Source organism: Psammomys obesus, unplaced genomic scaffold, assembly GCF_907164565.1.
Source record: "Psammomys obesus unplaced genomic scaffold, mPsaObe1.curated_primary_1811, whole genome shotgun sequence".
Taxonomy (NCBI): domain Eukaryota; kingdom Metazoa; phylum Chordata; class Mammalia; order Rodentia; family Muridae; genus Psammomys; species Psammomys obesus.
Window position 1 is genome coordinate 14,589,655 of NW_026596256.1, and position 17,178 is coordinate 14,606,832.

Here is a 17,178-nt window from a genome sequence, read left to right on the forward strand (position 1 = left end):
TGCTTAATCATTTTTTTAACTGATGTTAATTTTAAAGAAAGTTAAGTCCAATTGTTTTCTGACTAATTTCATAACCCAATAAAAACAAGTTAAATTTAGTCTGTTTTTTTTTTTCTTTGCAATCCCACACCCCACATGTTCCTTTCTCTTTTTTAACTGTTACCAGAAACCGCTGTAGAGGCCCAGGGCTCGTTTCAGACATTGAGGTCACAGAGGGTCAAGGACTGAGTTTACCCAGGGTATCTCTTGATTCTGTTCAGTAGGCAGGCCTACATGAAGAGCATCAGCACCCTCCTGGCTTGACCTTCGGCGAAGCTCATCTTTTCTCCATGAGGTCTTGAACTTGTTCTCCTGTGAGACAGGAAGAATTGCTTATGACAACTTCAAGCGCCTCACCACCACATCCTGACTTCCTTAGAACTCCATGGTAGCAGGACACGGCCAGCACGTTCAGCCTAAATTACTACTGAAGAGAATTGCTAGACAGCCTTTGCCACAGGAGGAAACCACCTGCTTGGCTCCCACAGTCAGACACATAGAGTGCACAAGCTACATAAATAAACATACTTCCATGGCATGATACACACTGGAAGGAGTGAACACAGCTTACTACAAAAGGGCGGGAGGTGATTTGATGATAGAGTACTTGACCAGCATCCACTGTGGGTTCAATCCCCAGCACTGCAACGAATAAAAAGAAACAACATTTTAGATTAGTGAGAGCACAGCTTCCTACCTTCCACACCGAGCACTGAGATTTACACTGGAAACAAGAGTTTTCTAGAAGAAAACAAAAACGTTATGTAATTTTTTTCCTTTAGTAGACTTTGAATGAGAATACAGGATTCCAAACTGCTCTGGCAAACGCAACCAAGCAATACCAAAAATGGTGGAATTCTGTATCACCTACTGCTATTTTCCTATCAATGAATGACTTCGATAACAGAAGTATTCAGGCCACTCAGTTCAGTCATTTTTTGACCACATTTCATCACAGAATTGAGTTTTACTGATTGTTTTAGAATATTAACATAAACCAAATTAATTTTTCTTCTTTTAATCAGTGATTTGTGCCGTTAGTTAATGCTAATTCATTCAGAAAATAAATGTGAGTGCAGTGTGGGCCCATTGCTGTCCTCAAGACATAGCAGGGAAGGGTAAAGATTTAGTCACAGGTGGAAAATTTTATCAGCAAGGAATAAGTAATAAATCATCACATAAATAAGAGTTTAACAGGATCAGATGAATGGGGAGGAGGTCCCCCCTATCAGTGGACTTGGAAAGGGGCACGGTGGAGATGAGGGAGGGAGGGAGGAACTGGGAGGGAATGAGGGATCGGGACACGGCTGGGATACAGAGTTAATAAAATGTAACTGATAAGAAAAAAATAAAATTCAAAAAAAAAATAAGAGTTTAAGTAACTTAATGGAGACCAACAGAGCTGGTCAAAGTGGGCAGATAGAATGGCCAGCATGTCTGTAGACTGTGTCCTCAGGGAAGAAACAGTGAGACTGAGACTTGGCAGGTGAACACCAGCCTGCGTAGAGATTGAGGAAAATGCATTCCAGGCAGAAGGATCAGAAAAAGAGCGAGGCTGAGACAGAAAGGAGCTTTGAACCTTGGCGGGCTTGAAAAATAAAGTTAGAGCGGGAGACTGCCGGAGAGGATGAGGTTGAGAGCTAGCAAGGGTGACTCAAGAAGGCAGGATGAAGCATTTACCACCGGGCAGACCGTTAGGGCTATAATGTCATTTGTTACCCCTGTGGCTGCCAGGAAAGGTGACTTGCAGATGGGCATGTGCAGCCTTTGCCCAGGTGTGACACGGGAGGTCACAGATTTGACAGTAGCAGTGGGGACAAAGCAAACAGTAAGAGACAGATCCCCCTGGACAGTCAGCGGGACATGCGACTGATTGACTGCGGAGAAGGGAAGCTAGCTCCAGCCTTATTGAAATTAATGAGATCCACTAATTAGGGCAGCATTTTATCACAAACAAATTATTAAGCTCTTTTCCTGCCAAGTACCACGTCCTGCCTTTAGGAATACGGCTTAAAGATCATTAAAACAGAGGCTGGCGGGAGTCAAGGGGCCTCTGGTAACGTCTAACCACGGGGAAGGGAACCACCAGGGAAGCTATGATATCATGTCACAGTCACAAAGCATGTGGCTGTTTACAAAGCTTTTTATAACCGTGCCTTCCCTCACTTTTATCTTTCTTCAGGTTACATGGCATGCCCATACCATGGACCGTACTGCTGGCCTGGTGCGTTTGCGTGCCCAGCACACCTGAATTCTGACAGAGAGTTTGTTGCCACCCGTCTGCCTGCCACAAGTTGGGTTTCCCCTCCCTAAAATCCTTCCTTCTGACAAATGTTCCCCTTTAGACAGCTATCATCTCCGGTAATTTAAAAGGAACGCTTTCCGTTCTCTTCTTTCGGTGCTATTCAGTGATCACCCAGCAGACGTATGAAAATAAGATTCAATTGGAGTTTTAAGAATTCAGAGTTAGGACAGCCTTGAAGTGATTACGCTTTTCTCTGAGCGAAAAGGAAAGTCATATTGTTATGCATGAATTAATGCAGGCCATGACCTACCAGGCCTGCACACAGATCAAAGCAAATGCTCGCCCCAGAGCTGACTGAAGGTGGGGGTGTTTGTCCTAACAAAGGCTGTGTGTGATCTTTCCAAGCAAATGGCCATGGAGCTCTCTCTTCCCAAGAGCACCAGCCCAGCCCCAAAGTCTGGACATAGGAGCTAATAGATGCTGCTACACCAGAAAAGGCTCTGAGCGATACGCCAAGCTGGCCTGTGTCCTGAGGAGGCAGTACAGAAGTGAGAAATACACTCCTACACCCTCCCGTCCTGTAAGAAACCTCAGAATAAAGTTCAAGGATAGAGGAGTTGTGGCTTTAGCTCAGTGGTAGAGCATTTGCCTCACAAGTGCAAGGTCCTGGGTTCAGCCCTCAGGGGGGGGGGGGGGGTTGAGGACAGAAGCTTCAGAGGCCAACTCAGGGTTCAGTGCTGAGATAGAAAAAAAAAATCACTTCCAGGGAGAAAAAAGAGCAAACCTGTAACGCTCTTTGTAAGATGGGACTAGAAAAGGTTGTGAAATACGACTAAACTTGTGAAAGGAGTGGTTGTTAGACACGAAAATGATTGATACGGGACTCCCGGGCGTCATGCTCTGTTGGTTACCGAGGACCAGAACAGTGAAGATGGCGTGGAGTCCCTGTCCTCTCGTGGCTCTCCCGAGGTGCCTCGCTGACCAGAAATCAAGGCAGGATTTGACACGCAGGTCTCTGAACCCAGGGAGGAACAAGGACCAGGAAGAGTGCTTCTTTTAAGGATCTGATGAGTACTGTTGCCTGAAGAACTCTTGTGACCAGAGGGGCGCCCTGCACCCTTACGGAGGACGCCAGAAGGCACCAAGGTCGAGGCAGCACTGGGGGACGCCGAGAGAAGACCAGCAGCGGTGGCACAGAAGAAATGGGGAGAATCCCCTTGATGAAAGAAAACGGTAAGACAAAAGTGGGGGTGACAGATGGGCTCAAATTTATCAAAAATAGAGGCGGGGATGAGGTTGAGCTAGATTATCACTCAGAGCACTGCAGGTGGAAACGTTCTTGCTTTAAAACAACTTTCCTAAAGCTGCGACCCTTGAATATAGTTGCGGCGGTTCCCCAACCTTAAAATCTTCATTGCTACTCCATAACTGCAATTTTGCTACTGTTATGGATTGTAATGCAGATATCTGAGTTTTCCAATGGTCTGAGGTGACCCCAAAGGTGTCTCAGACGGTAGGTTGAGGACTGCTGGTTTAAAGAACACATTCTGTTTTGAAGGGGAAGTGTCTGTCACGGGGTCATTTGTCTAAATAGTTGGGCTCCAGCTGATTGGTGCTCCCTTGGAAAATTCAAGGGCCTCCATGACTGGCTTGGGTGCTCAGTGTGGTTCTAAACAGTTCTCTCTAATCAACGCCACTTAACAAACAGCTGCCACGTGCCACAGAGACATCTTGCTGTGATCAACTGTATTCCCTTGAACTGTGAGCTAAAGTAAATCCTTCCTCCCCTAAGTTTTTTCTTTCAGATGTTTTATCTTATGAGAAAGGCAACTAATACAGGATATAGTCTTCAACACATCTAAAGTCAGCCAAGCAGGAAAGTCCAACTTGGTCTTATAATGTGTTTGTGGTTGTTGTTTTAGAGTCAGTGTAAAACCCAGAATCATCCTGAACCAGAGCTAGGTTTGTACAGAAGAGCTGAACTGGGTTTTCTATCTCAGATAAATTTTGCACGGATCGGAAAACATTGCTACGTATCACATAATATTGTGTTCAAAATTGCAAGATCATTTTAAAAGAGAAGGTCCCACTAGATTACTCCTGTCCTACTCCTTCTCATGAGTGAAAAACAAAAAGTAGAGAGGGAAAGAAGGAAGGAAGAGGAAAGGAGGAGAGACAATATAAATTGAATATACAGAAAAAAAAAAAAGCAGAAAAGGCAAAAGCAAAACAAACAAATAAAATAAAACCAAAAAATCAAAGAGACAAGGTTGCAGATGTTAACACTAAAAATCAAAAATAGGAAAAGGAAAGAAGATTATTGGCTTTTGATAGTTTCTCAGTTTGAGCCAGAATCAGTTTATTTAATGGTGTGACCCCAGGTAGGTTGACCGCACTTGAGGGCAGGCCCCACACCCCATAGTAGCTGGGTAACACAGATTGGACACAGGAGTTTTTTGTTGCTGCTGCTTTTGTTTTTGGAAGAAAAGAGAACTGGAAATTGGGTGGCTGGGAAGCTGAGGGTGAGTCTGGGAGGCACTGTAAGAAGTGGGAATGGATATGGTCAAAATAAACCCCAAAAATTTCAAAGAGTTAATTAAGTTTTAAAAAGATAAGCAGAGTTTATCAAAACGTTTAGGGAGAAACAAGAAATGAAGAAAGAGAGAGGGCGAAGGAATTAACAGGTATTAAGAATCTGTAGTTAGCTCTTGTTCTCACAGGCAGCAGTAATGGAATAGAGAAAGAGGAAGGATCATAGATCCCAATACATACAAACCTGGGAGTCTCCTCTGATCTTCTGTGAGTTGCCTGGTCTTTCTGACCACCCTACATAACTGGGGAAGCAGCCTTCTCTCAAAGCCCTATACCTGACTCCTGAACCAAGCAACATATTTTCCTTTGATCCAGTACTCCAGTATCTGGGCCTGGTACCAACCTACCTGAACCAAAGAAATTTCCCAGAGCTGTCAGCTGTCCAGGCTGCACTGGGTAGAAAAGAACACTTCATAGCACCAGGAAACTGGCCCCTCACTCTGGACATGGGACACAAAAAAGGGTGATGAGGAGCTATTGTCTAACCACCTCTACCTCCTCTGTCTTACTCTTGGGTGGAACCAAGCACTGTGCTTCAGAGAGTAAGAAATGGAGTCCATCCCAGTGTTATCAGAAGAGTCCCAGAAGCCAGGAGCTTTGTGAAGCTTTCTGGAAATGAGCAGGAATTTTCTCAGAGGTTTGTTTTACTGTCAAGGGCTGATCTATTTTTTTTTTTTTCAGTTTTGTTCCTTTTGGTCTTTTAATGAAAAGATTTAATATAGTACATTTTGATAATATTTTCCCTTCCCCTGATTCCTCCTAGATCTTCCTCCATCTCCCTACCTGTCCTTTAGCTTTAACTTCTGTCTCTCTTCTCTTTCTTCTTCCCTCCCTCCCCTCTCCCCTTTTTCTCTCTCTTTAAAACAAACCAAACCAAACCAAACTGAACACACACACACACACACACACACACACACATGCACTCACTCACAAAAGGAAAAAAAAAAAAAAAGCTCAACCAAAGCAAAACAAGACAAAAAGTCTGCAGAAACACCATCAAGTTTGTTTTGTGTTGACCGACTACTCCTAGGCATGCTCCTGCCTTTAAGTGTGGTCAGTATACCCACTGAGAGTCCATGGAGTAAACGGATTTTTCCTTTGGCAGTGGGTATCAGTTGCAGGTAGCTTCTTGGTTAGGGTTGGGTGTCCACTTCTCTGTCTCAGTGCTGGGACCCTGTCTGGCTTTAACAGGTCTTGTGCATGCTGCCAGTTCATGAGTTCATATGTAAATCAGCCCTAAAAGCTCTGTTTTCTGGCTCTTACAACTTTTCAGCCTCCTGTTCCACATAGGTTCCTGAGCCTTGAAGGAAGGGCTTCTAGGAAGACATCCCATTTAAGACTGAGGGCTCCAAAGTCGCCCAGTCTCTGCACATTGTCCAGTTGTTAGTTCTCTGTGTTAGTTCTCATCTATTACAAGAAGAAGCTTCTCTGGTGAGGGCTGAGCAAGACACTGATCTACAGGTGTAGCAATAAGTCATCAGGAGTCATTTTATTGCAATGTTCCTTTAGCAGAATAATAGTAGCGTGTTTTCCCCTAGGCCCATGACCTATCTAGTCTCAGGTGCTGGGCAACGAGAGAAATGTCAGGTATGGGTTCCATCTCAGTGTGGGCCTTGAATCCAATCAGAAAGTGGCTGGTTACTGCCATAACATTTGTGCTATTATTGCAGCAATATGTCTTGCGGGCAGGTCACTGTTGAAGGTCACAGGCCAGGCATTGTAGCTGGGAGATAGTGATGATTACCTTTCTCCTCTGGTAGTATGTGGAATACCTTCCAACATCATGAACACCACGAACATTAGTCAGGGGGTGAAGCTTCTAGTTAGGCACCAGCTAGATTTCTCTGAATCAATGAATTATGTAAATACTGTTTTCAGTAATAGGCCCTTCTCAAGGTCTCATTATTTGCCCCCCCCCCCGTCAACAGGGTTTCTTTATGTAGCCTTGGGTGTCCTGCAACTCACTCTGTAGATCAAACTCAGAGATCCTTCTACCTCTGCCTCCCGAGTGCTGGGATTAGAGGTGTGTGCCACCACTGCCAGACTTATTTGTTATTCTTAGAATACTTAGGTTTCATTGGACTCAGATTTAGAAGTAGCAGCTCTCAGTGAGGACAGCCAGTCTCTTGGCAATCTGTTTCTGGAGGGTATTCCTCCCTACACATACATACCTCTTAGGCTTCTTCAATTCTCCTGACGCAAAGTTTAGCATCTCCTGCAGCCTCCTCCTTGTTCTTTTTAGGCTTTTTTTTTATTCCATCAGAGGAATAAATATGTCAGCATTTGTGTTGCAGGACATGAGGACTAACCGGTGATGGATCTTGGATGCTTTGGTCCTGGGCTTCTTACCTTCTCTGTCTAAAGGCTTTCTGATAACACATTGGAGTACATCATCTTCTTCCCTTTTTTAGATATGTATTTATTATGTGTATGGGTGTTTTATCTGCAGGTATCTTCTGAGTACTACATGCATCACATGTGGAGGCCAGAAGAGGGCATCAGTTCTCCTGGAACTGGAGTCATAGATGGATCTGAGCCACCGTGTGGGTGCTGGGAACTGAACCCAGGTCCTCTGGAAGAGCATCCAGTGCTCTTAACCATTAAGCCGTCTCTCAAGCTCCAAACATCATCATCTTTAGGAAGATTGAAAAGCTTTCTGATAGTCCTAGCTCTTTGGGGCCTCAACTGCTGAGCTACAGTAGGACATGTAAGTTCAGGAATATCCTTCTGTACTGTGTTTGGAATAAGTATGTTGAGAACACCTTAATTGGCATCCACAATGCATCCTCAAACAGACACGGCTTCCTCTCTCCTGTTCTCCTTGCTCTGTAACAAGAATGCCCCTTACTCAACAGCAGGTGCACTCTGCCGTGGGTCAGGACACCTCGCTTTTCGGGAAAACCTTCTTTGTCCCTTTCCCCACTGGTGAGACCACACAGCCTTCCACTCTTCACCCAGAGCATCGATGGGACTTCTGTGGCCACACACTTCTCATAGAATGTACACAGCTTGAGTTCACTGTCCACTTCAATGGGTTTCTGGCAACCTGGTGGTCAGGAAGGAGATATTCAGCTTCATCTTGACACAGACAACCATCTAGGATGTGACACAAAAAGGAGCTCCTCAGTGATCCGCGCCCAAGCCCACTTTGTATTGGTTGCATTTGGATACCTTCCTGAGAACCACTTCTTCATTGCTTTTTATGATCTAAGCACCGAGTGTGTGTGTGTGTGTGTGTGTGTGTGTGTGTGTGTGTGTGTGTGTGTGTTTGGTTGATTGGTTGTTTTTTTTGTTTTGTTTTGTTATGTTTGAGACAGGGTTTCTCTGTATAGCTATGGCTGCCCTGACACTCACTCTGTAGATAAGGCTGGCCTTGAACTGAGAGGTGTATGCCACCATATCTGGCCAGGTTCTCTCTTACAGTAATTACTATTCTCTCTCTGGCTCTACAATAAGCCCTGAACTCCTTTCTTCTGAGAGTAGGAAATGAAAAAAATGAGAGAAGAGGACAGGACAAGGCATATATTCAAAATTTTGGCCGCAGTTTAGGAAATTTGTGTTTTTTTCTTTTACTCTATCCCTGGCAATCTAACTGATTACACAATAAGACTCTTGGGTCTAAAACATCTTTCCAGAAATCTCTGATTTTTCATCTTAAACATGGGGCCCAGCTTTGGAAAAGTTTCAATATTATAACACAAGTAAGAGTCATTGCTGAGCTTGGAGTGATTGAGACTGTCTATTTTCTTTATATAATACATGCTATTTTATATGTATAGATGCCGTAAATTGATATATGTGATAAACAATTTGTAACTGTACTTCAAACAAAAACAAAAATAATGTGTTGTTAAAGCTCAAAACGACAGCAATATTTTTATTTATTCACACACAGACACACACACAAATGTTTAAAGAAAAGATAGCATTTGGGATGTTTACAGAGATAAATAAAGCTATAGAGGAGAAAATGTACATGATGTAAACATGGTATAAAAGCCAAATCGAGGCCATTTTGTTATGCTATCTGCTTCTGACAAAGTGCCTTCATTTCTGTGAAAAAACACTCAATACTTTATAACACATCAAAACAAGACGGTTCTCAACATGAAGGTGCTGCTGTCACTGCTTATTTTTTCCTTGCTTTGTGATTACAAGAGCTGATCACAGCTCAGATAGTTGTAAAATATAAACCTGCTATCATAGCTTGCATGTAATTAGTTCTAAATGTGTGGCCTATTTACCATAGCAAGAAGTACATTGCGTACCACAAACACTTAAAATGCTAGCTACTGCCATGCTTTTATGACAGTCATTAACTGAGCCACAGCAGCAAATATTTAATGTGACAGTTTCATTAGCATACCACTCTGCTGATAAAGAAGCATGCCTTGCCATTTGCAATGTGCTGAACCATGGCGAGCTGTACACACTGACATGGTGCTCTCTGGAAGCCTGGGACAAACATGGAATTCCTGCATCCTCCATTGTTTAGGGAAACAAGAAAGCCTTTTCATTCTGACATCGATGGGCCATTTTCTGCTTCTAGACGGCATATCTCTTACCTAGGCACACTTGACTTTTCTAAGTTATAGGGCATCTTCAGAGCGTTTGAGTTTCTGAATAACAGATATCCTCTTTTATCTCATGCCTTTCTTAACAGCGAAGTACCATAACCAGGACATTAATTTTGTGGGAGTCAAGACAACTGTATTTAAGATTAAAATGATTCTCCATTTCCTATCTGTATAGAAATCTAGCAATACGGATCCTTGCACTCACTTCTCCTAACTCCAAATGTCGAACCTTAATGCCTGTGTTAGTTACTTTTTCTTAACTGTGACAGAAATTAATTATAAGAGAAAAATACTTATTTTGGTATTCCCCCATAGTGGTGGGGAAGGCATGGCAGTGCTAACGCCATAGCAACAGGGGCATGTGACACAGACCTATCATATTGTGTGAGACCAGCAAACAGAGAATGGGACCAGAACCAGGGACTGGATACAACCTTCCAAAATGCACCCTTGGTAGTGTCCCTCTGACAACCATTTCTAAATATTCTATTTTAAAATCTCCATGTCTCTCAAAATAACACCACCCTCTGGGAAACAAGCATTCAAACATGAATCTGTGAGAGACATTTTAGATTCAAGCTAGCATCTTCCCCTAGACCCTAAAGGCTCACGGCCATCTTATAATGCAAAATGCATCTAGTCCAATCTCGGGGGTCCCCGGAGTGTTAACTGTTTCAACATTATTCAAAGGTTCAAAGTCAAAACTCTCTTCTGAGACTCGTGACAAACTCTTACCTGTGAGCTCCTGAAAAAATAAGAACCAAGTCACACACTTCCAGATTACAGGGGCACCGGTACACTGCGCCACTTTGAACAAGAGGAGGGGGAGGACATCAAGCAAGCAAGGCTAAATTTCCAGCTGGACAAACAGTAAATCCTACAGCTCTTTGTCTGGCATCTTGGGTACATGTGTCAGGGTGTAAGCGCCTCTGTGTTTGGGCAGCTCCTCCCCTAGTACCCTACTGTGGGGACTCTCTCTTGAGCCAAGAGAGAGTCTTGGCACAGCACCTACTCCTTTCCTCAGCAGATTTCCCATGCTCCCGGCATCTCCAGTACCCTAGGGTCCTCACTGCAATTTGGGAGTCGTCACCACAGCTGCATATGTAGCCCACGCCAAGGCTCTTCGCAGAAAATGTATGACCCTGGACACTTCACCTGGATTCTCAGACCTTCCTTTAAAACTTCAGTGTAAGCCTCTGTGACATCCCGATAGCGTGCATTCTTTCTGCTTGTAAAACCAGGTGGTTCCAACTTCTACGGCTGACTTGAGAAAGGGTACATTTCTACTTCTCAAGTAGATGCAGTGGTCACCAAATGTCTGGGTGTTTTGCTCCCCAGTGGAATGCCCTAAGGACTCCTTTAAGGCACTCTTCTTAAAGGAAATTCTTTCAAGTGAGTAAAAGGCCTGGAGGCTTTTACCTTTGGGTTCTCATCCTTGAGTGGCTTTCATATTGTCCTAGCACAGAGTATGTGGCTTCTTTTTTTTAACTGTGCTGATCTCTTTAACAGCAATGGCCATGTTGTCTGTACATTGTCTTGTCTGCAACTTTACACACTCTTTTTCTGGCCAAACTTCACTTTTTCACATGTTTTTACTCTACTTTTTGCTTTTGGTTCTCACTGCAAACCTGCCTAAGAGAAGCTAGCAATCGCCATGCCACACTCTAATGACTCTGCTCACTTTAAATTGCTTCTGCCCAATTACCTGATCCACTATACACACATATATTAATATATATACATACATATGTATATATATTGTTTTCAGCCTCATTCAAAATTTCAAAACATAAGCAAAATATAGCCAGATCCTTTGCCAGATGGTAACAGGATTAGTCACTACTCCAATTCCTAGTAGAGTCCTACTTTCTTTCCACTGGAAACTTCCTGAGCACAGGCCTTGACATTTACCTTTCTGTTGGCATTCTGGTCTTCTGAACTTTCACCAGAATCACCCATTAAAATTTTATCACAGCACTCTAACGCTCTCCTATCCAGCAGCTCCATACTCTTCCAAATTTCTCCTGCCAGCTCCTTCCAAAGGCTTAAGGACCACATGACCACGTTTATTCAGAAGTAATCTCAATTCTCTTGTATCAATTTTTATATTAATTATTTTTGCACCACTATGACACTATGATTGAAATAACTATGAAGAGAAATATTTATTTTGGCTCACAGACCTAGAGGATTTTCATCTGTCATGGCGAGGAAGGCCCGGTGATATTCAGGGGAACAGAAGTCTGTGGCAGAGGCTCCTCACATCACAGCAAGCCAGGTGGAGAGCATGGAACTGAAGCCAAAGTTCTCTACTGAGCTATTTCTGCCAACCAGAATCCATCACCTGACAGATTCACAGACAACTGCTAGAGACCAAATATTCAAAACACAAGTCTACAGGGGACATTTTAGATTCAAATCATAACTATGCCCAAGTTCTCAAATGTCTTATTTTGAGAAATGTTATCTATGTTGGTTTCCAAATATCTTTGTTTTATTCTCAGCTATTCAATAAAACTTTTTCCTAGATTTTTTACATTACAAAGAGATAATCTGAATGTTTCTGTGTAACTATTGTAACCTAGATTACTAGTGTTGGCACCACTTCTTCATGCTTCCCAATCTACCATGAACACTTTCTAGCAGTAATTGCCAGTACCAGGTATTGAGGTGGCAAGCATGAGGAACAAATATTTACTATATGTGGAGACACCAATGGCAGCCCATAACTCATGTAGGCTGAGTCAAACTTAGACTCAGTTTAAGATATTTAAACAATATCTGTTTCCAGATTATTTGCACCCTGTTACAGTTATTTTTAACAAAACTGTGTTTGCTTCTTGGTTTCTCTCTTAACCTGGCTATCATACAAATAATTGAGACTCTATTATCTTATTTTAACAAGTTTCACAGCACAAGCCTGAGCAGTATTAACTCTATTCTTTGCCTTCTAAGCTAATTTGGCTTCCTCCCAGCATGCATGCCAGCGATAATTACATTTTGTAGATTTCCTTGCTGAGCTCTCTCCCCTGGTCCCTTCTGGACATCTGCCCATGGCTCAATCCGATGGCTGACTGTCCTACTTCCTCCTCTAACTCCTCCTCCCCTTGCAGTAAGTCCAGCCCTATTCTCTCCCCTGTTCCTCGATTGGCTGTAAGATGCTTTATTGGCATATCAAAGGACAGCTGAGAAGCAGTATTTACATAACATTGAGACAGAAGATTCTCAGAACAGGGATTGTAACCAGATAGGAGGGGTCCAGAAATCAGTGTTTGAATTACACTATAATCTTATGCCTACATCACCCCTTGTTTTATATCGCAATACTTTTTATATCAGTGTACAATAGGAATTGAAATTCAAAGACATACATGAATTAAGCATCAATATTATTGAGGAAAGCAGGAAAATACCATATAATAAGGAGTTGTGGGGCCTGTGAAAAACGAAAAGCAAATAGATGATTGATATGAGTCCTGCACAGTTGTCACATAGAGCAAGCTCAGAGACATTAAGTCCTCTAGTTACTTGAGACTCAGAAAGCCTCGAATCCCTGAGAAATAGCCTCAATTTTAAATATCAAAAACCCATTCACTTATTTTTATTTGTATTCTGACTAAATAAAATGTGTCTATGGAAAAACTGTGTGCTTGGGCCAGCAGTTTCTCAAGTGTGAGTCATAGTATTTGAAAAACAGAAAACTGACTGATACTCACAGGAGGGCATATGTCAACGCCTCTGAATGCTGTCATTTAGCCACCATCTTCTGCAGACTTTTGCGGCTTGTGTAGTCACTGCTGCTGACTCCTAGCTCCAGTCCAGAAAGACATATGAGTCTGGAACTAATTTCCAAAATCTGGAATTTGGATTTATCAACTACAGATCTTTTGTATTAAGATTCTTAAAAAAAAAAAAAAAAAAAAAAAATGAGCCTTTGTCTACATGTCTATTTGTTCATCGCTTGTGTGCCTAGTGCCTACAGAGGCTAGAGAACATGTCTGACCTGATGGAAATGAGGTTACAAATGGTTACCAGCTGCCACTGGGTGCTAGAAATCAAACCCTGGTCCTCTGCAAGAGCTCTTCCCCGGAGCCACCTGGCTGTATCTCACAGAGCACATAGTGATGGGCACCAGAGCTAACGTTCTGTGAACGTTGCTTTAACGTGTTGTGTGTGACTGACTGGGAATGCCAGTAGCAGCATCGTCAAAGTCTTTAGATGATGCCAGACACCGATGACACGCTTTATACGTATCATGCACCTGATCCTCAGATCAAAGAAGACGCCCATGCTCCCCACGCTGAAGTGAGGAAATCAAGGCACAAAAGGGTGAAGACTCTCCCCAGGATGTGGCACGCAGAAGGCTAATGCGTGGGTTCAAACCTAGCCAGACTGCGGCTCTGGGGAGCAGTTCTCACCACCGTGTGCTGTCACTCACCAAGGGGGCCTGATGACCAAAACGCCACAAAACACCAACAGTTAAGACCCCGGTGCCTACATTCTCGTTCTAAATTTTCTCATGTATATGAATGGGTTAAAGCCCAGGTGAGCCTTCACCGTCAACTGACGGTATGATGAGGAGGTAAACTGACATTTACTGAGGGCTTTCTGTGTAAGTGACTTGCTATATTAAGATATCATTATACTGTGACCAAAACATGGCATAGTGCTCTGTCTTCCCATTCTGTTCCTGGAGAACAAAGGCCCCTCAGTGAAGATGTGCCTGATCAAGGAAATTGATTAAGCAAACCGCAAAGAAAACCCCAAAGATTATCTGACTGAGAACATACCACTTGTATTTGCAATGATCAGTCTTTCCTGACCATGTCAGTATTTGGCATTAAACTTATTCATGTTCCTCAGGGAAGGACTGGGGTGAAACCTGGGAAGAATATATCAGAATCGCAGGGAGCATATCCAAGATACACTTGACCCCAATTTTCCTGGAAGGCAAGGGTGTCACAGAAGGAAGAAAGATAGCCCCCCCCCCCCCATAGACAGCGTTCAAAGACAGCACACCTTGAGTAAAGATGCTTCCTGGTTCTGCCCTGCTGACTTTTAAAAGTTCAAATCCAAGAACTTCTCGATTTTATAAGCTGTAAGAGTGAAGACTAGTCCAGGAATGTGGCCTCCTGGGACCTCTCATCTACCTCAGCGACATCCTAACCTTGGTCCATTTCCACCCCTCCCCCACCTAAAATGCTCATCCGCGCACGGTATTTAACCCACTTCAAATATTTGTAGTCCATTAAAAAGATGTCGGGCGCATGGAAGGATAGACGTCCACATTTGGAAAGCATAAACTCGAGGCACTGGGGATTACAGGCTCTCTTTATACATTTTTTTTCTAAATATGAGAAATGTTTCCTTTGATATTGAACAGAACTCTAACCCTAGCAAGCTGCACATTCTTTTTAGGGTATTCCTCCCTTAGAGGTTTCCCGGTTCTCAGGGAAGTTTTGGATCGAGTCCTGTGTCTTCTCATCTCCTTACACCGACTTTCCTAAGACAGCACCGGTTCCCTCTATTGGTCTAAGCGGCCAGAAACATCTTCAAAGCCCACAAGGCGCATGTATTTCCGTACCTCTCCTGTGTTTTCTCACCTTCTCCTCAGAGGAGACGCACACAAACACACACTTAAAGGTATAAGTACACCAAAATTAAGTAAAAGGAAATAACACCTAGTACTCCAGGACCCAGACCCAGACGTTAGGAAGCCAATGTGCATGGGGGAGATAAAGTTCCAGCAGTTCACTATCCTGTCCTCCAGATGGCGCCACCTCCCACCCATCTACTCTGCCCCTCCTGGCCTCAGCCCTTCCCTGTAATGCCCTGTCCCATCGGCAGGCAAGGGGCTAGGCTCTCCTTCACAGGTAGGTGTCTGCTGTTACGGACGAAACGGGGAGGTTTAGTAGAGATTTGTAGGGTATATGTGCCTGTTAATTTCTGAAATGAGTTTCTGATAAAATGACATGGTCTTTCTTTCTGCCCTATGGGAACACCACCAACTCCCAAAATGGGGTATAAAGATATCTCGTTCCCACCCATCTCCCCTGTCATGGTTTCAGTGAGCCACCGTGCCCAAAACATAGTCACATGCAAAGACTTCTTCACACATGTCCCTCCCCAAGTCCACTGATAGGAGAGGTCCTCCTCTCCTTCCTTCTGATCCTGAAGAACTGTCTCCGTCATTTCTGTCACCACGCCACCACCATCACCAGAATTCCTCCCCAGTGCCACCAGAATCAATGGCACCTTTCTATCCCACCAAAAAAAAAAAAAAAAAAAAAAAAAAAAATTTCCCATTCATTGTTCAGAACAATACTCTCTTCTCCACACACCTATGTCCAACTATTCCTAAAAGTTTATGTGTTGTACTCTAGTTCCTTGTTTTCAGCTCTCGGGCATTTGTTCCATGGGCGCTTTTAAAAGCAAACCAACCAACCCATTCATCTAGCTTGGAGCAGACTCTGACCTTCCACTTGGTGCCTTTGCGATATCTCTGAATTCAGATAGCTCCTTCAATTTTGTTCCTCGGTCTTTAGACTCTCCCTGACAGAGCAGGGTGACCATGAAAACAGTAAGTCTGGTCGCACCAAAAAATCTCCAACAGTCTTTCATTACAACTTGCATGAGTTCACTCTTGGTGAAATAACTTTTGTGCCATAAAACTTACAGACATATTATATTATAGTTCCACGGGTCTGTTGTTAGTGTCTCTAGGTTAAGGTCAAGATGTCAACAAGATGGAGTCATCCATCAATTGAAAGGCATTTCTCTCTCCACCTTGAGCAGGTGGTAGATTCCTGCAGTTCCTGAAACTTCCAACTCAGGCATCACCTCCTCTGTGGCCTCTGCTAGTCTTCTGATCAGGGATGGAACCCTGTCCTCCCCTCTGAAAGCACAGAAGGTCAGGGTCTGGCAGGAGGGTTCTCAAAGGGGAAGAGTCATTTTGTTGCAGCTACATCCCTACCACCTTGTAGAAGAATCAACCCAGGGAAGCCCTTAGTAACCGTGGGCTGGATAAATGCATAAAGCCTCCAAAACCCAGAGGGTAAGGTACTGCTGTCAAAAGGCAGCTTCACAGTCCGTCAGACCTTTGAGAGAAAAGAACAACTGGCAGAGCCCCTGCCAGCTCACACATCCTGCATGCTGTAGTCAGTGAAGAACACAGACTCTGTGGCCACACAGGCAGACTATTTCTTATGTCCTAGTCCATTTTCTTTTGCTGAAACTGAATTACCCAGACTGGATAATTTACAAAGAATAGATGTGTTTTGGCTCTTGAGTCTGGAGGCTAAAAGTCCAAGAGTATGTGCCAGTGTCTGTTCAGCTTCCTAGGAAGGCCTTGTGTTTTCCTGAAGAAAAGCATCACTTGAAGAGACAGAGCAAGCCTGCCAGCTCAGGTCTCTCTGTCTCTCTTTTTAATTTTGTAATTAACTTTGTTATGAAGAACTTGCAAAAAAAAAAAAAATCTAACAGTGAAATCAACCAGACCCAAAGTCTATCCATCTCCATGAACTTCTGTACAATTAGAGTAGCCACTGAGGTGCTTTGGAGCTTTACCTTGGATTTTATACTTTCATTACCTCTTCCTATAAAGTCACTAAAACTATGTTGGGGACTCCACTCTCATGACTTCAACTAAAGTCACTTTCCAAAAACCCCCATCTCCAAATATTCCCATATAAATTTGTGGATGAAGTTTCCAACGTGTGATTTTTC

General features: G+C 43.4%; 1 pseudogene; it reads right to left on the reverse strand.

Annotated features, from left to right (window-relative positions):
* Positions 1–6,943: 6,943 nt before the first annotated feature.
* LOC129668696 (40S ribosomal protein S6-like) lies at positions 6,944–7,954 on the reverse strand (annotated as a pseudogene).
* Between the last annotated feature and the right edge of the window lie 9,224 nt (positions 7,955–17,178).